General features: G+C 46.7%; 1 long non-coding RNA gene across 1 annotated transcript in view; it reads right to left on the reverse strand.

Annotated features, from left to right (window-relative positions):
• LOC129405567 (uncharacterized) overlaps positions 1-21,655 on the reverse strand; it is a 69,700-nt gene extending 48,045 nt beyond the window's left edge. Inside the window, exons 1-2 of the long non-coding RNA XR_008630656.1 lie at positions 21,330-21,655; positions 9,357-9,459 (exon numbers count right to left, since the gene is read on the reverse strand). This is a non-coding gene — a long non-coding RNA (uncharacterized LOC129405567). The remainder of the gene's footprint in view (positions 1-9,356; positions 9,460-21,329) is intronic.
• Positions 21,656-22,113: the final 458 nt, after the last annotated feature.

Below are 22,113 nucleotides of genomic sequence, written 5' to 3' on the forward strand. Positions count from 1 at the left end.
GGAAAAGGTCGGGTTTCTTTTTTTCTAAAGAGTCTTGTCCATCTGGTTGCTGGCCCTCAGCCACAGTCCTACTCCCCCAAAAGAGGGCTCAGTTTTGCTCAGGGACGGAGATTCTAGACCCACCTGCATCCTGCAGGTCCGTCCCAGCCCACTCCCTCAAGGCTCAGTCTCTGATGCTCTAGGGGGTTGCAAGTTCTGGATGGCCCCAAGCAAGCGTGGGGGGAGAGGTATGGAGAACTCACCCGGCCAAGACCCCAAGAAGCCAGGAGAGAGACCCCCGTACTCTATTCTCAGGATGCTCATCCTTCGGGGCTCTTAATCCCCAGGGTTGAAGGTCCTGTGGGCCGTGGAAGTCCTATCCCCTCCACCCCCCTGCTAAGGTCAGAGCCAGCAGCCACCGGGTTACACTCAAACACAACTGTCTGTGTATTCGCACATTTTCTCCGGGAGGCAAAACCAAATGCCAGGTAGAGAGCCCTGGCTGCGGCTCCAGGAGCACAGATCCACATGTCTGCTCTGCCCTTAACTTTCCACATGACCTTAAGCAAATCATGAAGGTTCTCTGGTCCAGGCTTCCTTCCTATTAAGTGGGAGTGATTATATATAATCATCATTGGACATGACGTCTAGTAAGCCAGGCCCTGAGCTGGCCATCTCCTCACAGTTATCCTCAGGGGACCCCCTGAGGACCTAACCATTCTCATGCCTCTTTTCAGGTGGGGAAACTCAAGAAAAGAGGAGTCTGGGGACAAGCCCACAGACATCCAGTTAATGAAGGCAGCAGACCTGGCTGTCAGAACCGTTTTCCCATCCCTTTACTTCTGGGACATACAGTGTTACTTTATAAAGCACAAAGACAAAAAACAAAAGTGCTTCTGAAAACAACAGAAAAGGGGGGCTGGAGCAATAGCACAGCGGGTAGGGCGTTTGCCTTGCACATGGCCGACCCAGGTTCGATTCCCAGCATCCCATATGGTCCCCTGAGCACCGCCAGGAGTAATTCCTGAGTGCAGAGCCAGGAGTAAACCCTGAGCCAGGTGTGACTCAAAAAAAAAGCAAAAAGAAAAAAAGAAAAAACAACAGAAAAAGGGGAGAAGGGTTCTCAATAAGACAATATAAATTCCCTTAAGACTCCAGAATTTGAGGGGCAAGGTACTGGAGGGGTAGTACATAATACAGCAGGTAGGGTGTTTGCCTTGAGAAATGCAGAACTAACCCAGGCATTTGATTCCTGGCATCTCATATGGTTCCCTGAGCACCACCAGGAGTAATTCCTGGCTCTGTGCAGGAGTAACCCCTAAGCACCATCGGGTGTGGCCCGCAAACCAAAAACAAACAAATAAATAAGTGAAGACTGAAACTGGCCCACAGAATCAGAGGCCTCCTGTAGAATTCCCCCTTCCACCCTCTCTTTGGGAAAATGATGAGCCATAGCCTACAGGTGAAGCCAGAAAGCTCAGGTGAGGATGAACAGTTCAGTACCCCAGCCGGCAGGTGAGAAGGGGACAGAATTGGGTCACCCCCTCAGGGAGCGGACTCATTATGTCAAGGAAGAGCCCCTCCGACCAACATTTAAACGCTTCAACCCTTTTTCCAACCTTAGCACAAGTCTACTTTACTACCAATTGACCAGAATTCAGTCCTACCCGCAGGAGATCCGCGCTCCGGTGGCCTCCCCACTGGACAGCGCTCGCCCGCCCGCCCCAAGCCGCAGAGGGCAGAGCTAGGTCTGGCTCAGGAGGTGAAACGGCGACTGCTCTGGAGGGGGGCTACAGGTTTAGAGGCCAATCAGGACAGTGCCTCATACACACCTGAGCATAAGAGTGTGTTGGTCAAGAACAAAGTGCTGCCTTTTGTCCCTGGCCAGCAGGCCTGTGGGACCCAGTCCGCCTCCCTCTGTAGCTTCAATTCCTCCCAAGCTCATCCGGATGCCCCAAACATCCCATCACAAGGCTACCAACTTCCTGGCTTTCCCCTCACTTCCCACTCACAGACAGTGGAGCAATAGCACAATGGGTAGGGTGTTTGCCTTAACACGGCTGACCCGGGTTCGATTCCTCTGTCCCTCTTGGAAGTCCTGCAAGCTACCGAGAGTATCCCGCTCGCACGGCAGAGCCTGCCAAGCTACCCGTGGCGTATTCTATATGCCAAAAACAGTAACAACAAGCCTCACAATGGAGACGTTACTGGTGCCCACTCAAACAAATCGATGAACAATGGAACGACAGCGCTACAGTGACAGTGCTACACCTTGTCACGGCAGCCCTGTTATGGCTTGCTCCCTGTCTCTCTCCAGCCTGGTGGCTGTGGTGGTGTTTTGTGTGTGTGTGTGTGTGTGTGTGTGTGTGTGTGTGTGTGTGTGTGTGTGTGTGTGTGTGTTGGGGGGTTAGCTTTCCCTAAGCCTGCCAGGGAGTTGCATGAGGGCAGGGACAGGGATAAGGTGTTCTGTCCTTGCTAGGAGCCACCTGCGGCCGTGCCTGGCTGCTGTGACAGAAGGAACAGGAGACTGGTAGAAAACCTCCATGCAAGCCTCATCCTCACATTCATTTTGGGGGTTCCTCTGTCAGGCTGGAAGATTAGGGTGGCAACAAGAACTGCCTTAACTTCCTGTGTCTGCAGCTGGGCTGCTCTCATGATGCCTGGGCCACGGTCAGCCTTGCAGTCCCTGCTCTAGAGGGAGGACCGAGCCTGGCTGGGCTCCTGCCATCCTCTCCCAGCCTCGGCTCAGCTGGGAAGTAGCTTCCCTAAAGTCTCCCTCTTTCACAGGTTGCTTCAGCCCAGGAAGGGCTGCTGACAAGTGAAGCCCATCCCGCAAGCCCTGCCAGGGTCAGTCAAGGTCAGGACTGGATACAGCCTGGGTGGGTCTAAGACCTACTCTAATGCAAGCGCCAGTGTGGGCACAGACCTTGGCATCCGGCGGAACCGATCTCCCTTCCTATGAGACATGCGACCTTGGGGAATTATTTGGAAAGAGCATTTTGAACTACTGCCTTTCTCAAGTATAAAGTGCAGATAAAAGTCCCTGCTTCAACAACAAGCTTGTCCTCGCATTCAAAAACCTTTACCTCCTGTTCTCGGACGTTAAAGTGAAACTCCCTGACATCTGGTCAAGCCCACCTGCTGCACAGGAGCGCTGTGGACTCCTCCTGGAGTCTTTGCTCCTTGAGTCGCGGTGTCTGGAGCTGCCTTTCACTTACTGTTTCTTTTCCCAGTCCAGTCTCCTGAAACCCTGCACAGGCCTTGCAGAGCTGCCCCTGACCTTGCCTTTTCTAGGTGCTCACAGCTGCTTCCTCTGGGGTGTGTGTGCGGGGGGCTCACTCATAGGCAGGAGCAAGGATGTGGCTATCCAACAGAAAACACATCCTTGAAGACAACTTGTCTCCTCTGATATCTCCTACTAAGCATTAAATGATACATAAAAATTCCTGCCAACACACTGCTGAGATTAGAATTTTGCTAAAACTTACCCCCTCCCATATTCCCTTTAACTACCCAAGAAAAAGAAATACAAATTGAAGACAAACTCAAATCACTACTATTTTTGCATGATTAGTGTGTGTGTGCGCGCGCGTGTGTGTGTGTGTGTGTGTGTGGTGGCGAGGGTAGAAACGCCCCCCACCACATTTCCTCAGACCTGACAAGTAGAGGAACTCCCTACATACAGTGCATAGAAAAAAATCACCAGGACTAGCCTCACTTACAGTTTTCAGGAAGGAAAATACAGTTAAACTGAAAACTGTTAACTGGGGTTTAAAAAAACTTACACACAACAAACAGCCCGGAAATGTTTTTAGGGCAGTATCTATTAAAGTCCCTAAAGGGGCTGACTTGTCCATCAACCCCTTCTTCATAACACCTGCTTTCCCTAAGAACCAACAGCCAACACCAGAGCCTTGTGGGCCAGGAATACCACATTAGAATCACAGGCACATGTACATGCCATTGCTATACTAAGCTCCACTCATCAGTGGCCTGTGGCCACCAAAAGCTAGGCCAATGCCATGTGGCCATCCCACATGACCCAGATTCTCGTCCAGCCTCTTCCCCTCTCTGGTCCACACTTCCTTTCTTTCTGCCCACCTGCTGAAAACAGCTGAAAGTCCCAACACAGCTCTGCACCCAAACTCACTCCAAATTATTTCAACTGAGATCTCAGGAACATTTATATTTCCTTTTTAATTTTATAAAACAAAAACATTGGGGCTGGAGCAATAGCACAGCGGGTAGGGCTTTTGCCTTGCATGCGGCAGATCCGGGTTCGATTCCCAGCATCCCATATGGTCCCCTGAGCACCGCCAGGGGTAACTCCTGAGTGCAGAGCCAGGAGTAACCCCTGTGCATTGCCGGGTGTGACCCCAAAACCAAAAACCAAAATAAATAAACAAACAAATAAATAAATAAATAAAACAAAAACATTAAGAGACAGACCTAAGGGCCCAGAAATAGTACAGGCAGTAAGGTATTTGCCTGGCACCTGACCAACCCAAGTTTGATCCCCAGCACCACCAGGAGTGTGATCTCAGCAGAGCCTGCAGTAAGCTGTGAGCGCAGCAAGATGTGCCCAAAAGCAAACAAACAAGAAAGATAGAACTCATGATATTTGTTTTCATAATACATCATTTTTTAAAATGCAATTCCAGTCCTACACAAAGAAATTGTCCCTTTACATTGCTAGCATCAGCCTTGCTCTCTCTTTTTTTTTCAGCAGTGACAAAATGCAATTACAATATACACAAAAACACAACACAGAAAGTTCTCTGCAATATTCTCACAAAAATCCAAAAATGAGAAGGACCCAGAGGGTGGTTACTAATAAATGGGGAAAAAAAAAACAATATGTACTATGCCTATACAATGGAATATTACTTGGCAATGAAGTACTGACACATGCCACAAAGATGAACCTTAAAAAGGTCATGGTTTAGGGGCTGGAGCGATAGCACAGCAGGTAGGGCGTTTGCCTTGCACGAGGCCGACCCGGGTTCTAATCCCAGCATCCCATATGGTCCCCTGAGCGCCGCCAGGGGTAATTCTTGAGTGAAGAGCCAGGAGTAACCCCTGTGCATCGCTGGGTGTGACCCAAAAACCAAAAAAAAAAAAAGGTCATGGTTTAAAAAATAACTAAATCAGGCTCCTCTGGCTCCTGAACGGCCATGATCCCAGAGGCACACAAACCAATCTCGGAACCCAGAGGCTTCTGGCAGAAATCCCTCTAGACTTATTACTAAAATATCAGAAATCCAAAATCGCACGGCCACAACATCATATGCTCTTCATAATCAGCAATAGAAAACAAATTATCTAATGATGCCTTTTTGGCAGGTCTGATTGTTGGGGAAAATTCCAAATAATAATTGTGGGTCTTTTGTCAAAATATTGAATGTGATCAAAGTGGAGAGAGAGTAAAGTGGAAATCATCTGCCACACAGGCAGGGGTAAGGGTGGGATGGGGGGTATTCTGAGGTTCTTGGTGGTGGAAAATGTGCATTGGTGAAGGGATGGGTGTTTGATCATTGTATGACTGAGACTTAAACTGGAAGGCTCTGTACCTGTCCTCACGGTGATTCAATTATAAAAAAAACACCCTAAATCAATAAAAATACAAAATAAAAATGTCTTGGTAGGAACTAGAGCAACAATACAGTGGGTAGGGAACTTGCCTTGCACATAGCCAACCTGGGTTCAATCCCTGGCACCTCACATAATTTCCTAGCCCTGGCAGGAGTGATTACTGAGCGCAGAGCCAGGACTAAGGCCTGTGCACCACTGGGTATGGCACAAAAACAGAACAAAAAGAAATAAATAAAAATGTTATGGCAAGTGAAAGAAGCTAGACACAGAAAGTACACATAGCCTGGTTCTATTTATCTGTTACACAGAACAAGCAAATCTACAGAGCCAGAGAGTACATTAGTGACAGCTAGAAGATGGGGAAATGGGAATATTGGAAAGAGAGTAAAAATTTAAAGATACGAAGTTTCTATTCTGGGATAATAAAAAAATGTTCTGAGACTGACTCTGGAGATGGAGGCACAACTCTGAATAATCTAAATTATACATTTCATATTTTACTGCACACTTCAACTAGATGAGTTACATGGCATGAAAATTTTATCTTAATAAAAGCTGCTATTTTAGAATACAAAAAATCTATCCCAAAATCACAAGACAGTGGTGAGTGTGATTGCTGTTTAAGTCTTTAGTCTGAAATATCCACTTACTGTGTCCTGAAGAATATCTGTCCCTAGGCCCCCAAAGCTGCTCTTAGGAAAGTGCTCCCAATTTATCTTTCCATTTTTTTTAATGTTTTGGAGCCACACCCAGTGATTCTAGGGCTTACTACTGGCTCTGTGCTCAGGGGTTACTCCTAGCTCTCTACTCAGGCAACCATATGGGCTACTGTAGGGTAGCCAGCCACATGCAAGGCAAGGTAAGCACTCCACCTGCTATACTATCACTCTGTCCTGTCCTTTTTGTTGAAGGCAACTTTTCTTTCCTTTTTTTTTTTTTTTTTTGCTTTTTGGGTCACACCTGGCGATGCACAGGGGTTACTCCTGGCTCTGCACTCAGGAATTACTCCTGGCGGTACTCAGGGGACCATATGGGATGCTGGGACTTGAACCTGGGTCAGCCTGGGTCGGCCGCATGCAAGGCAAGCGCCCTACCCGCTGTGCTATTGCTCCAGCCCCCTTTTCTTTCCTTTTATTGGAGGTGACTATTAGAAGTTCTCAAGGGGTGAAGAAGGCCACTTCTGGACCAAAAAAGAACCACTGACCAATGGTTAATGGTGTCGGCCAACCAGACTGTTTGGTTGATGCAAGGTAGGTCCTGAGGATGTGGTGCTCCTCAGGCCCTGTATGCCATGAACCACTCGAGCCACCTTCAGGATGACATTCAGTGGTGCTTGGGGGTCCATGTGGTGGTGGGCACTGAAGCAGTTTGGGCCTGTGCAAGGCACAGGCCCAAAGCCCTGTACCATCTCCCCAGTCTCTCCAGTACCTAGGAAACTCTTCTTTCTCCCACAAGGTTTTAATTGCTATATATATGCATATATACATATATATGCATATATATTTATTATATATGTATGTGTGTATACACACACACACATATATGTATGATTTTTTTTGCGGGGGACACCCAGAAGTGCTCAGGGCTTACTTCTGACTCTGCACTCAGAAATTACTGCTGGCAGGGCTCAGGGGACCATGAGGTGCTGGGGGTTGACCCCGGGTCAGCCGCATGTACAGCAAGTGTCATACTTGCTATACTCTCACTCTAGCCTTTTTTTTTTTTTTGCTTTTTGGGTCACACCCAGCGATGCACAGGGGTTATTCCTGGCTCTGCACTCAGGAATTACTCCTGGCAGTGCTTGGGAGTAATTTCTGCACCATATGGGATGCTGGGAATGGAACCCGGGTTGGCCGCGTGCAAGGCAAATGCCCTACCTGCTGTGCTATCGCTCCAGCCCCTCACTCTAGTCTCTTAACTAGACTCTTTTGAAACATTCTGATATCAGCAGGCATTACCGGGTCTCGACATACGTTTCCACTGAGGCTGAGGGCATGTGTCTCCTGCCTCAGTCCCCAGGACTTAGCTAGGACAGGCAGAGACTTAGCGGGAGGAGCTCAGAGCTGTCAGTGAGTGTGTTCTTAAATAGGTCACTGTCCACTTTTCAAATAAAATTTTTCCTTTTTTGGGTGGGAGGGGGTTCTTTTTTTTTTTTTTTTTTTTTTTGCTTTTTGGGTCACACCCAGCGATGCTCAGGGGTTACTCCTGGCTTTGCACTCAGGAATTGCTCCTGGCAGTGCTTGGGGACCATATGGGATGCCGGGGATCGAACCCGGGTCGGCCGCGTGCAAGGCAAACGCCCTACCCGCTGTGCTATCGCTCCGGCCCCGTGGGAGGGGGTTCTTCAAATGAAGAACAAAACAAATTTCCAATTTCCCTCAGCTGAGACACGACCTGATGTATATCCTGAAGTGCCTAAGACAAAGAGTAGGAAGGGAGAATGTTGCCCGAGTGTGCCAGCAACTCAGGTTAAATGAAATAGCAAAATAAAAAGCAGTGCTATGTCATCTAGGAAAGGAAATTCTGAGATGTGGGATGGTGTTGGAGGACTATAATTGTGTTTCCCATTAATTTCATTAGGTTCCGTATTCAGGCCCACAGAGCAAACATGGCCATGCGTCTGCCCGTTGACAGCCAGCCTCGACACAAGAGCCGCTGAGCTTGGGCTGCCACCCTGCACTGTTATGTCTTTGTTTGAAGTAATTTCATCGTTGGCTGCTACTTAAATAGCATCACCGATTCGGTCAGATTTCTGTAAGACACAGAACCACATGGAGAGGCTGGGGTCAACGCTGGCAAGGTCAGAGTGAAGGTCAAGGGGGCCCAGCAAGTTCCCTGCGAAGAAAGAAAAACTGAAGGAAGATATCCCAGAACCATGTCAGGAGGGACGAAGGGGTTAAAAGCCAATGGAAAGACATCACAAGACTTAGTTGATCTGGACATTCGGGGTCTTTCCTAGACTCCTCAATAGAATGTCAAGAAGTGATGTCACTGCTCTTGGTTTGAGGGCAAAATGTACTCTCTTTCTCCCAACTATGAATCCTACACTAATTGTCCACCAGAAGAGCACAAATAGGGTCTAATTGTTTGTTTCCTTTTGGGTTACATCCAGCAATGTTCAGGGGTTACTCCTGGTTCTGCACGCAATAATTACTCTGGTGGTGCTCAAGGGACCATATGACTTGCCAGGGATCGAACCCCAGGGTGGGCTGCATGCAACGCAAATGCTCTATCTGCTGTACTATTGCTCCAGCCCCACAAATAGGGTTTTTGGATCAATAAACTCAATCCGTGAAATTGTCAAGAGTGGGAGGAAGGAAGGACCCGAGGAAGAAGCCACCAGTGGGACTGCAAGATAACAGTCCTGGATGCTCTCTGGCAAGGCACAAATAATCCTCTGGGATGCAGCTGGATGAAAGACCCCCCCAGGTCCCTGCAAAGAGCATGTCACACTCCTGCTCACCACACACTTGCTGACAGAAAGGGACTACGCTGGTGGGGTACTGCCCCCCTGGATAACAAAGCGGACTGGCCAAGTTGCAGAAGGGAGGGCAGGTCACATTCTGAGGGGGGGGGTGTGGGGGGTGAGGCTCAGTCCAGCCCCTGGCAACATTCAAGTAATGCTCTGGGTTCACTGCTTCCCCCCTCCCCCCTTTATTTCTGTGAACAAACTGAAAATCAAACTACCTCCAAATTGAACATAGTTAATTGAAACTAATTCCTACACCAAGAAACGTCAACAAATATAGAAAAATAAGAGAAAAATCTCTGGTTCAAGCACTCACCCATTCCAGTGGCTGTCATTCACGTGTCCTGGAGAAGAGAGTCCATTTTCTGGCTTCCCTGTAATCCGGGCTTCTGACTTCTCAGTCCAGAGGGTGCTGCCATCTGCAGGCAAAACAAGAAAGAGCACAAGCTCGAGCCCAGATCTTTCACCAGAAGCCCAACAGCAGCCTGTTCTCAGGCAACCGGAAGATGAGGTCTGTTCCCAAGCAAAAGCTAGAAAAAACTCAGCTCTGCATTTGGGGTCCTGCCACAGAGGAGTCACAGATAGTAAAAATTCTGATCTAGGGGGTTGGAGCGATATACAGCAGGTAAGGCTCTTGCCTTGCTCTCACCAACCCAGGTTCCATCCCCAGCATCCCATGTGGTCCCCAGAGCACCAACAAAAATGATTCCTATGTGCAAATCCACGAATAAGCTCTGAGCCCCACTGGGTATAGCTCAGAAACAAAGCCAAAAGTCTGATCTGTCAGGGGATCAAGCATTTCTGAACAAGACCAGTACACTAACACAGGGCTCACCATGTGCCAGACACCGCTCTAAGTGATAATATATGTATTGAGTCATTTAATCCGACAACAGCTAGGTATTTTAGAAGTTCTCTGCCACTTTGCCTCATTAAGCGAGGTTGAATCACTAAGACAAGTAACTGGATGAATGTCCAATTTCAAAGAGAGGTGAGAAAAAAAATTTTTGGGAGGGATTCTGAACATCGGGCAGATGCTTCATGAACCAGGTATTTGTCAAGAGCTGGTTATGGAGCCGATGAGGCTCCAAGACCTGGAGAGGCCCTGCTCTCATGGTGGAGGAAGGTGAGGACACAGAAGGGGTAAAACCTGCATTGATGTGGGCATGGAGAGATAGTACAGTGGGTATAGTGCTTGCCAGGTTTGAGTCTTGGCATTGCATTTGGTTCCTGAGTCCCATCAGAAGTGATCCCTGAGCACAGAACCGGGAGTAAGTCCTGAACACTACCAGATGTGGCCCAGAGACAAACAAGCTGTGGAGATGAAAGTCAGAGTAAGGGGTCCCAGAGTGAGAATCATGCTCTTCAGGTCCATCCACTCGGTCCTTCCTTCCCCAGAATTTACTGACCACCCTACCAGAGGCGCTATGCTGGGATGCAATGGTGGAGTGCAATGCCAAACGCTGGCACAGTCCCAGTCCATAGAGAGCATTTTCAAGCAGGAGAAACCCATGTCGATCAGATAACCACCTGAGGAAGAGCAAAGGTGCTATAATCTGATAAACGTGGGAGCAGAATGGCACAGGTCCCTGTGCGCATCCCAGAGCCTCGGGAAGGTCTGGGAAGCGGTGTGAGGAGAAGCAGCTGGGTAGGGGAGCACAGGGAAGGAAGGCAAAGGGGGAGCAGTGGGGAAGCCCGGGGCAGAGACGAGAGGATGTGGGCAGCCCTGGCAAGGCACTCCCAGCCCTGTCAGGGGAAGTGGGTCCTCCCCTTAGACCCACACAGGGTGTAAGACAGCTGGCAGTTCCATGTCTGCAGCTGTTGAAATGCTGTGCTGTAGGCCAAATGAAGGCCCTGCCAAAGATGTCAATGTCTAAATTCTTAGAAGCTAGGAGCTTATTTTCTTCCATGGCAAAAGGGACACTGCCCATGGAGTTGGGTTAGAGACCAGCGTGAGCTGGGGAGATGATCCTAGATGATCCTGGTGTCTCCAATGTCATCCTAACTGAGCTTGTGAGAGGGAGCCCAAGGGAGCCCAATTTGCTGCAGAAGAGGGTGCAGCCTGATGACAGACTTGTAGGTTTTAAAGATAAAGGAAGCGGTCGGATCAATAGTACAGAGAGCAGGGCGTTTGCTTGCACAGTGTCAACCCGGGTTCGATCCCTGGCATCCCATATGGTCCCCCTGAGCACCTCCAAGAGCAATTCCTCAGTACAGAGCCAGGGGGGTAACCCCTGAACATTGCTGGGTGTGGCCCCCAAGCTAACTAAGTAAATAAATAAAGATAAATGAAGGGGCCATGAACCAAGAACTGTAGGAAGCTCTAGAACATCAAAAAGGGAATGAAATGACTCTCCTATAGAGCCTCCAGAAAGAGCACGGCCTTGCCTGAATCTTCACTTAGGCATTCTGACTTACCAAACTGTAAAGCAGGAAATTGGCATTGTTTCAAACCAGTAATTTTGTAGTAATTTATTACAGCATCAATCTGAGATTTAATGCACTCTGGTTTCTGTGGAGGAAAAATAAAACAGACCAAGAAAAAGAAGAAGAAGAGACAGGGAGTGGGGGCAGAGAGCCTGCTGTCAGCAGGGACAGGGCAGAGCAGGGAGGAGGCACGTGGCCGAGGTTACTGGCGAGCCACAGCGGGGGCGGGCAGGCCCAGGACCTGGCAGCTCACTAGAAGTTGAATCCCGTCCCCGTTGTAGATCAACATGCCAAGCGGGGCTGTAAGAGTGACAGAGACCCCATTGCCTTGCCCTGCAGGGATTGGTCAACTCCATTTCCACAAAGAAGTCTAGAGGCTTCCTGGCTCTAAGAAAGAACATCCTGGAAATTTCTACTAGGTAAAAGGGTAAGAATTGTTTCCACCAAGAGAATTGTTTCTGCCTGGCAGTGAACAGTTTTCTTCACAACACAGAGATTTTGAGTTCCTGAGAAAGAAGATACCCATATTTAAAAATATGAATTTACATATCCCATCCACTTTGATTACAGCCAACGGTGACATTTTTGTTTGTTTTGGGAGGGGCCACACCCAGAGGTTCTCAGGGTTAAATCCTGCCTCTGTGTTCAGGGGTCACTCCTGACACGCTCCCCATATGCAAAGCAAGGTATTGAACCCAGGTTAGCCACGTACAAGGCACGCACTCTACCCTTTCTATTTTCTCTTTGACCCATAACGTCTATAATTTTTAAGGTCAGTGGAATGATGGAGAAACTAAGGAGAAGAAACTAAAAAATAAAAACTAGGATACTGTGCATACTCCTTTTTTTTTTTTTGCAAAGTTTTATCTAACAGCTTATGTTTTTCCCCATGTCATTAAATATATTTTCCTGTGGCTGACAGTGTTCCCACCACAGGGAGGTACCAAAATTGCTTTGCCAGTCCCTTGTCAGCCCGCCGAGTGCTTTCACAATAACAGAAGTCACAGTGAGAGGAAAGGCCCCTTTGATTAAGAACATCTCCTGAGCTCTGATTATCGCCTTAGAGGCTTGTCTCCCACATTTCAGACATCTCTGCAGCACTAGCAGGGACTTTGACATCATTAAAACCATTTATGGGGCCAGAGAACTAGTACAGGGTGCAAGTGGCCAACCTGTGTTCGATCCCTGGCGCCTCATATGGTCCTCTGATTGCAGAACCTGGAGTAAGCCCTGAACACTTGACAGGTGTGCCCACCCCCCGAATTGTAATTAAATATTAAGCTAGAATTAAACACAAAAACAAGCAAGCACTGTAGCACTGTTGTCCTGTTGTTCATTGATTTGCTCAAGCGGGCACCAGTAACGTCTCCAGTGTGAGACTTGTTACTGTTTTTGGCATATCAAATACGCCACGGGGAGCTTGCCAAGCTCTGCTGTGCAGGCGGGATACTCTCGGTAGCTTGCCGGGCTCTCCGAGAGGGACGGAGAAATCGAACCTGGGTCGGCCGCGTGCAAGTCAAATGCACCACCCTCTGTGCCCAAAGCAAATAAACAAAAAAACAAACAAACAAACAAAACCACAAGCAAATAACAAAACAAAACAAAAAAAACATTTGCCCCATACTTAGCATCCCCTTATGCCAACTCATTTCTGTCTTTAAAACCAACTCTTACGGTGAATAGAATAAACAGAATCGTCTGCCATAAATGAAGGCAACTGTAAGAAATACAGAGGAAACAAAACAGCATCGTGAAAACTCAGTGAGGATTCTGCTGTACCTTTGCTCATTGTTTTATAGCTAAGGGAGAGAAGGAAGGCTTGGTGTTGAATGAATGGTGTTGAATTTTTCTCTCTCTCCCAGGATCAGAAGATAAAGAAGAATTGAGCAGGAAATTAAGTTTTTCATTATGTGACCCGGTTGGATAATGTCATTAGTGTGTCTGCTCAGTTCCACCTAAAATACCTCACAGAAAGGTATCTTCCTGGACACAGAATTACTGAAATAAAAGGTAAAGACACTCTAAAAGATTTTTGATAAAGATCATCCAAGTTCATTCTAGCAGAGCTTTTAACTAAGAGAAGTACTCATTTTATTTAAACCTAAAGTTTAAGTGTTACAAAAATGTTAAAATGCTCATCTTTTTAGTGTAAAATATCCAGCTTCTGAATTTTCAAAACAGAAAATTGTTTTCTGTTTTTCATACTCCCTTTTCATACTCCCTTCCCCAGTCTGAATCGCCCCGGGACAGGGCAATTATATGAACCTTCAGTTAGTTGTTAAGTTTACACAAACTGATATGCAGTTGGCTTAGCCAAGCTAAAAGTAAACGCAGTAAAACATGAGGAAGTGACTTTAGCATTTGCAAATACTTCAGAATGTTTGTGCCAGCAAAGGTCAAATGAGGATCAGAATAGCATGGATTCCAAAGTATACTTTTGAGAAATAAGAGAACCAGAGAAGCATTAGTCATGAGACACAAATCACGACAAAAATTCAGTAAGTCTAAATGAAAAGCTAACAAAAATACATGCTAAGTCTTCCCACTCTGGTATAAGTAACTGCACAGATAGATTATGGATGAATGCAACAATGGAAAAAAATGTCTTCTCGAATAGGAAAAGTGTGTTTTTAAAGTATGAATAAATAATAATTGGAAGTAACTAGATTGTTTCAATAATTCCAGAGCATATATTTATGTATCTGTGTACCTGTGGGGGATAAAAACATGCTAGAGAGACAGTACAGTAGGAGGGGCGCTTGCCTTGTTCGTGACCAACCTGGGGTCCCCGATATTCCATACAGTCCCCTGAGCCCACCTGGAGTGGAGAGCCAGGTGTAACCCCTGAGCACCTCTGGGTGTGGCCCCCAAAACCAACCAAGCCAACCAAAACCCCACTATATTAAAGAAATGTCTGAGCGGGGCTGGAGAGATAGCACAGAGGGGAGGGCCTTTGCCTTGCACTCGGCCGACCCAGGTTTGATTCCCAGCATCCCATATGGTTCCCTGAGCACCGCCAGGAGTTAATTCCTGAGTGCAAAGCCAGGAGTAACCCCTGTGCATTGCCAAGTGTGACCCAAAAAGAAAAAAAAAAATAGAAATGTCTGAGCACACGAGCCCCCAGTCCCCAAACACTACATCCAGAATATGAGGAGCACCATGATCATGCACGAATTCCCAGTAACTGCCACAAAGACACCAGCAAAGGGAAGGGGAGAGGGAAAGCATACTCAAGGATTTTTATGTCTTGAGGCCACAGCGAAATATAGTATGTAGGGAGCTTGCCTTGTACTTGACCAACCTGGGTTCAATCTCTGGCATCCTATACAGCCCCCTGAATACCACCAGGAGTAATCCGTGAGTGCAGAGCCAGGAGTAACCTCTGAGTTCTGCGTGAGTTACCAAAAAACAAAACAAAACTTTTTTGATGTCTGAAAAATTAGAGATCTCATTAATGTGGGCATTTTCTAGGAAAGCATGTTTATCCAGGCTTAAGAATTTAATGAGGGATCCTAAAAAAAGATTCTTAATTCTTAATTACTAAATAAAATGAAGGGAGGACAGAGACAGAGATCATAGTTGAAGAGTCCAGAAAGTCTTTTATTTAAAATAAAAAGGGCAGAATTCATGAAAAATATATAGTAAAACAAGACGATAGACATGAGGTCAAGTAGTCACTGAGAAAATACATATGAATTAAAATCCACTGCTGAAAAATAAGATTTTCAACCCACTCATTAATGGAGAATGGATAAATTATTACTTTATTAAATTATAATTATAAATAAATTATCTAAATATGTTATAATAAATAATTTCATTTAAATGGATGATTATATATTCATTAAAGAGTTCTATGAATTACACAGTTTAAGGTTGTGATGAAAATACTTGTTTAAGCAAAAACCTAGAAAAATATCAAGTTAGTTAACTGTTATTGCCTATAAGGATTGAGATTACAAAAGATAGCAAACCTTCCATTCTTACCTCACGAATGCCTGAATTATCTAAATAAATAGGTTGAAATAGGAAAAATTTTTAAAATGTGAAATAATATATACGCAAAATCAATGAAAATTAGGATATAAAATGAAAAAGACAAAAGTTGTTACTATTTGCAACTGGAAATTTTCTAAACATAGAATTCTCAAAAGAATCCACAGAAAATTATCAGAATGAACAGACGTTCAAAGAGAGAAACCAGAACAGGGATGGGAGAGAAATATTATGTAACAGGTACCTACAAAACAAAACACAATACCACTTATAAAATGTAATGTTTCAAAGAACACCACCAGTAAAGTGAAAAGGCAACCGAAGCATGGGAGAAACTACTGTGACACCAATATCTGCTGAAATATGTGTATCAGTAATATAGAGAGAACTGTGACAACTCAATAATAAGAAAGAAATGGTCCAACTTAACATAAATGTAATATGAATAAACATTTATATTAATAAACATAAATATGAATAAACATTTCTCCAAAGAAGACTTGAAAGCATATTAATAATGTTCAACATCATTAGCTATTAGGGAAGTACAAATCAAATTTTCAGAGCCAGAGTGATAGGACAGTAGGGAGGGCGTTTGTACAAGAGAGACCCATGTTTCATCCCTGACATCTCTTCTGGTCTCCTGAGCGCTGCGGGGAGCAATTCCTGAGTGCAGACCCAGGAGCATTCCCTGAGCATCACCAGGAATGGCCCCAAAACAAAAATAAACAAAAAACCCCAATAAACAAAATTCCAATAAACTTCCATTTCACATCGGCTAAGATGGCTTTGATCAAAAGGTCAGACAAGTGCTGATAAGGATGAAGAGAAAACAAAACAAAACACTCACTGCTAGTAGGATTGTAAAATGTGCAGCTTGTTTAGAAAACAGTCTGGAAATTCCTTACAAATTTAAATGAGAGGTAACATTTGATCTAGCAATTCAGTTGCTAGGTACAGACCCAAGAAAAAGAGAATTACATATTCACAAATAATTTTATGTTAATGTTCCCAAAAGTATTATGCAAAATGGTCCCAAAGCTAAATACCCACCAACTGATGAATAAATAAACAAAACACAGTATATCAATATGGAGGAACAGCATGGGCAATTAAAAGAACAAATTACTGGGGCTGGAGCGATAGCACAGCGGGTAGGGCATTTGCCTTGCACGGGGCCGACCCAGGTTCAATTCCCAGCATCCCATATGGTCCCCTGAGCACTGCCAGGGGTAGTTCCTGAGTGCAGAGCCAGGAGTAACCCCTATGCATTGCTGGGTGTGACCCAAAAAGCAAAAAAAAAACAAAAACCAAATTACTGATATGAGCTAAAATGCATACAAACATTTCTCATGTGTAATATAATTCTAACATATAATATAGGCAACTTCTAAAATACTCTAAGGTTTAAAAGAAACAATCAATCACAGCAAACCATGTATGTACATTCTAGTTATTATTATTTTTCTTTGTTTTGTTTTTGTTTGTATTTGGACCGTAGTCGGCTGTTCTCAAGGATCACTCCTGGTGGGGACCAGGGGACCATATGTGAAGCTGGGTCAGCAAAGTCCAGTGCAAAGACAAGTGCTCTACCTGCTGTATTATCTCTCTGGCTTTTGTACAATCCTATTTATATACAATGTCCAGAAAAAGACAAACACAGAGACAGAAAGTAGATTGGTGATTGTCTAGGGTTGGGGAAGGGATATAGAAGAACATGGGAGAATGAGTATAGGGCTTTTTTTTTCAGTAATAAAAACATTCTAAAATTATAGCGATAGGGGCTGGAGCGATAGCATAGCGGGTAGGGTGTTTGCCTTGCACGCGGCCGACCCGGGTTCGAATCCCAGCATCCCATATGGTCCCCTGAGCACCGCCAGGAGTAATTCCTGAGTGCAAAGCCAGGAGTAACCCCTGTGCATCACCAGGTGTGACCCAAAAAGAAAAAAAAAATTATAGCGATAGTTACACCTTCTGTAAATATACTCCAAGACATTTAGTTGTATACTTTAAACAGGTGCACTTTAGGGACTAAAGATATAGTACTGCGGGCAGGGTGCTTGCTTTACACACAGCCAAGCTGGGTTCGATCCCTGGTACACCATATGGTCCCCGGTGCCCCACCAGGAGTGATGAATGAACACAGAGCCAGAAGTAAGTCTGAGCACAGCTGGGTGTGGCCCCCAAACAAAAACAAACAAAAACAGGTCAACTTTATGATAGATAACTTATATCTAAATAAAGCTGCTAATTTTAATGAGCTATTAATTTTAATTTTAAACTTTAATCTCATAAATGAGATTAACAGATGTGAGAAAATTAGGCAAAGAATTAAAATATTTAAATTTAATATACATACATACATATTTATATATATTTTGTTTTTGGTACTTCCTGCTGTACTCTCTGGTAATGCATTTTAATATATAAGGATATCAACATACAAAGAACAAAATGCACTGAGTGCAGATAGAAAAATCGCAGATATATTGGGGCTGGAGCAATAGTACAGCGGATAGGGCGTTTGCCTTGCACGCAGCAGACCCGGGTTTGATCCCCAGCATCCCATATGGTTCCCCCAGCACCGCCAGGAGTAATTTCTGAGTGCAGAGCCAGGAGTAACTCCTGAGCATCACTGGGTGTGAACCAAAAAGAAAAAAAAAGGAGAGAGAGAGAGAGAGAGAGAGAGAATTCTTATAAATGAGGTTGGGGAATGGCTCAGTGGCAAGCCTGAGGCTCTAAGATTGATCTCTGTGGCCACCCACACGTTCGGAGCACTGCTTTCTAGACCCTCCTGCGCCACAATAAAGTATGCCACCTCTGTCCACCAGCGTCAGCTGTATGCAAGCACCTCAACTGTCCTAGAGAGCATGTGTGGGGCACCACCATGACCCATGGTGAGAACTACAATCGGAATGTTCACGAACACAAGAGCAGGTCACCTCCCCGGCTCCAGCACAAGTACATGTGACAGTCTGTGAGCACCACAGCCAAGGAGGGGGGCACCCAGTCAACACAACAGCGAAGGGAAGGGACAGCATTTCTTAGGAGAAATTTAGTAGGAAAGAAGGGCATAAGAGGCAATAGTTTAGCATTGTTAGATTATTTTATTTAAAAAAATAAGTAATAGTAAATAAGATGCACTTCACAAATGGCCAAACAGATAAGATGCTGGGTTTAAAGGGAACCAGATTCCTTTAAACACACTGACCAGCAAATGCTGAGAAAGATCCCTTCACGCATTACTAGTGGGAAGAAAACTGATGAAGCCCTTTTGCTCTAAGTAGCACTTTGCTCAAAGTCGGCATGTAAGTATCCTCAAATCGGCAATATTATGATGCTTATCCAGCTCAGAAATTCTCGCACAAGACCACAGGGAGATTACGCAGAAGGATGTCTGTGCAGCATTGTTTGTGGAAGCCATGAGTTAGAGAGGCTACCCAATTTCTATTTCCAGGAGATGGGTTGAGTGCTGTGACGTACACTTTCGGTGGACACTACTAAAGGCAGCAGCTGTAAGGGATGAACTAGATTTGTGCAAGGCAATCTAGACTGGCTCAAAGATACAATGCTGGGGGTGGGTTGGGGGGAGCAGTGGGGAGACAGAAACATGAGCATTATAGCACACTGGTATTTATTTAGATGCTTCAGGAGTTAATACCTAACAATCTCTTTCAAGGATATTCTATTTCTAAGCAGCTACTCTAAGCAGATTAAAGTAGTTTTTAAGAACAAATAAAGATGTGACTGGAGGATAAAGGGGGTGGGAAGAATAGGGCAAAATTAAAGAAAATGAAAGAATAGCCCTAAATGAATTAAGATGAGTAAGGTGCAATGATCTGAGAGAAGTGTGAGCAATTCCATTCTGTAAGCCTCAGATCCTAAGGCAAAAAAATAAAATAGCATGAATAACCTTCTTATAAAAAATATAAGAAGAAGAAACACCATATGCTGGTGACTAAGCCAAGGAATTAAAAAGCCACTGAGAAAAGGTGGTGGTGGGAAGATAGGGTCTTGCCTGGTCCTCAGCTGCGTCTTTGGGGTTTTTAAGAAAATAGAATCAAGAACTTGGAGAGGTGAAAATCTGACAAGTGGTGTCCATGAGCCACCCACACCCACCCCATCCGCCCGCCCTCAGCCAAAAGAGAACGGAAGAGAGCCATACATCATGGTTTAAATTTAGTGATAGTAGGGACAGAGGCCAAAAAAATCTCAGGGAATTCAAAAGAAAGGAAAATAAATAGACCATTGAGGGTAAGTCACAAAATCTGATTTCCTGGCTCATGATAAAAGGCATTCTTTAAAAGCCAGGGACACTCAATTTCATGTTTTAAAAAATGAAGACCTTGTGGGGCTGGAGAAATAGCACAGCGGGTAGGGTGTTTGCCTTGCACTCGGCTGACCCGGGTTCGAGTCCCAGCATCCCATATGGTCCCCTGAGCACCACCAGGGGGTAATTCCTGATTGCAGAGCCAGAAGTAACCCCTGTGCATCACCGGGTGTGATGCAAAAAAAAAAAAAAAAATAGAAGAAGAAGAAGAAGAAGACCTTGAGCTATTTTCTGTCAAATTCAGATGGATGTTTTCAAAGTTAAGAAATTTCAAGTTTGGGCCAGATTGCACAGTGGTATGGTGCTTGCCTTATTCTCGGCCTTGCACACAACCTGGCTGTGATCTCCAGCACCTCATATGTTCTCACAACACTGCCAGGAGTGCTCCCTGAGTGCAGAATCAGGAGTATAAAACTTCAAGTTTTATTTATGCATCAGCTTAATCATCACGCCCATGGGATTAGGCTGAGGTAGGCTTTTTTTTTAATTGAGACAAAACTAAAGTTAAAGAAGGTTCATGGAATCGACTACAAAATTTGTCATCACGTGATGGGGCTGGAGAGAAAGCACAGGGGGTAGGGTGCTTGCCTTGCAGGTGGCCGACTCAGATTCGACCACCCGCACCCCGTAGGGTCCTGATCCCGCCAGGAGTGATCCCTGATCCGTAATCTCTGAGCACAGAGCCAAGAGCACTGAGCACCGCAGGATGTGGCCCCCAAACACAAAACCAAACCAAGCCTGTCATCACTTAAGTGATGACAAGGGGCTACAGATTCAGTCACTTCATTTTCAGCGCTTAGCGTCTCTGCCACGGCTGCGTGTCCCCAAGCCCAGCAGCCTGGGCCCCTGGAATAACATTTTTCTCTGACCTAGGATGGGCAAAGTCACTAAGGATGACTTCAGCTCTGAGGTGAAACCACTTCTCCAATGCCACCAGCGTGGGAGAGGGGGTGCGGGTGGGGGACTCACAGGGCTGGATGCATGCTTTGCCTGGCACGCGGGGCATAACTGCCCTCCACCCCCACCCCCCACCCCCGCCCCTGATCACAAATGAGCAGCACATCCTCCACCACGGAGAATGGCCACAAGGCGCGCTCACCTTGACCCCCGCTGCCCCGCACAGCCACAGGCCCTCCTGGCGCGGTCCTGGGCTCTCACCAAGCGCGCCCGGGGCTGCCAGTCCGCCAGCTCACGGGGCTCGGAGGGCGCCCCAATGTGAAAACGTTCCAAAGCTGGCTGCGGGGTGAGGAGGGGTGGGCTGGGGTGATTCCCTACACAAAGGAAACTTTTGCGGGGAGCGTTGTCCTGGCTTTACCCCTGCCTGGGCGCCTCGTCCACCACCCCCCGAGCCCCTCTCCTCCAGCGGACAGATCCTTGGCACCGTAGGGCGCTCTCCGGGTCTCGCCGCGGGGCCCAGCCGCTCCAGGCTGCGAAAGCCCGGGCCGGGGGTGCAGCGTCTCGGGCCGACCGGCCGCGGGGAGCCCCGCCCGCCCGCAGGGAGGAGCCCGCGAGCGGCCGCCAAGGGGCTGCGCTTACCTCGGGCTGCGGCCCCGGCTCCGGCGCCCGGTCCCCGCCGCCGCTGACCGCCCGCTGCGCCCCTCGCCCCGCGCCGCGGCCGCACCGGCCCTGCTCGCCGTCGCTTTCATTTTCCTCAACGACAGCGGCAGGAAAGCGAAAGCGAAAACCGTTCAGAGGCGGGCCCGCGCCCTCGGGGAGAGAGCGGGCCGGCGGCCAGAGGCGGGGGCCCCGGCCGGGATGCGCCCCAGCCCGGCGGGCGGGAGGGACCCCCCTCCCGGGCCCGCGCGCAGACCCCGGCCGGGCACGCGCACTGGCCGGCGCATCCGCTCAGCGCCGACCCACCTCCCGCGCGCGCCGCACCCCCGCATCCTGGGCAGCCAGAAATCAGGGGTGATGTCGGCGGGATTGGCCAGGTGTTTGTTTTGCTTTTGTGAGGGAGCAGTTTGCTTACTGGAACAGAGAGCACAATAAACCGCTTAATCCCTGCCAGAGTCGGTGGGGGTCTGCGGATCTGTCATGTGGGCACCATTCCTGGGTGCCCACATGATGAAGGAGCTGGGACCCATGTCGTGGTTCCTCTGAGTCCTTTCCATTGCAGCATGTGGGGGATCTAGACCAGTGCCGCCTCAAATATATATATTTGTGCTCATATATATATATACATATATATGTGTGTGTGTGTATATATATGTATATATATATATATATATATATATATATATATATATATATACTATATGCTCAGGCCGCTCTCCACACGTTCAGACGAGCCTCACGCATGGGGGAGCCGGCAGAAGAGCCT

This window comes from Sorex araneus, chromosome 6 (assembly GCF_027595985.1).
Source record: "Sorex araneus isolate mSorAra2 chromosome 6, mSorAra2.pri, whole genome shotgun sequence".
In the NCBI taxonomy this organism is placed as follows: Eukaryota; Metazoa; Chordata; class Mammalia; order Eulipotyphla; family Soricidae; genus Sorex; species Sorex araneus.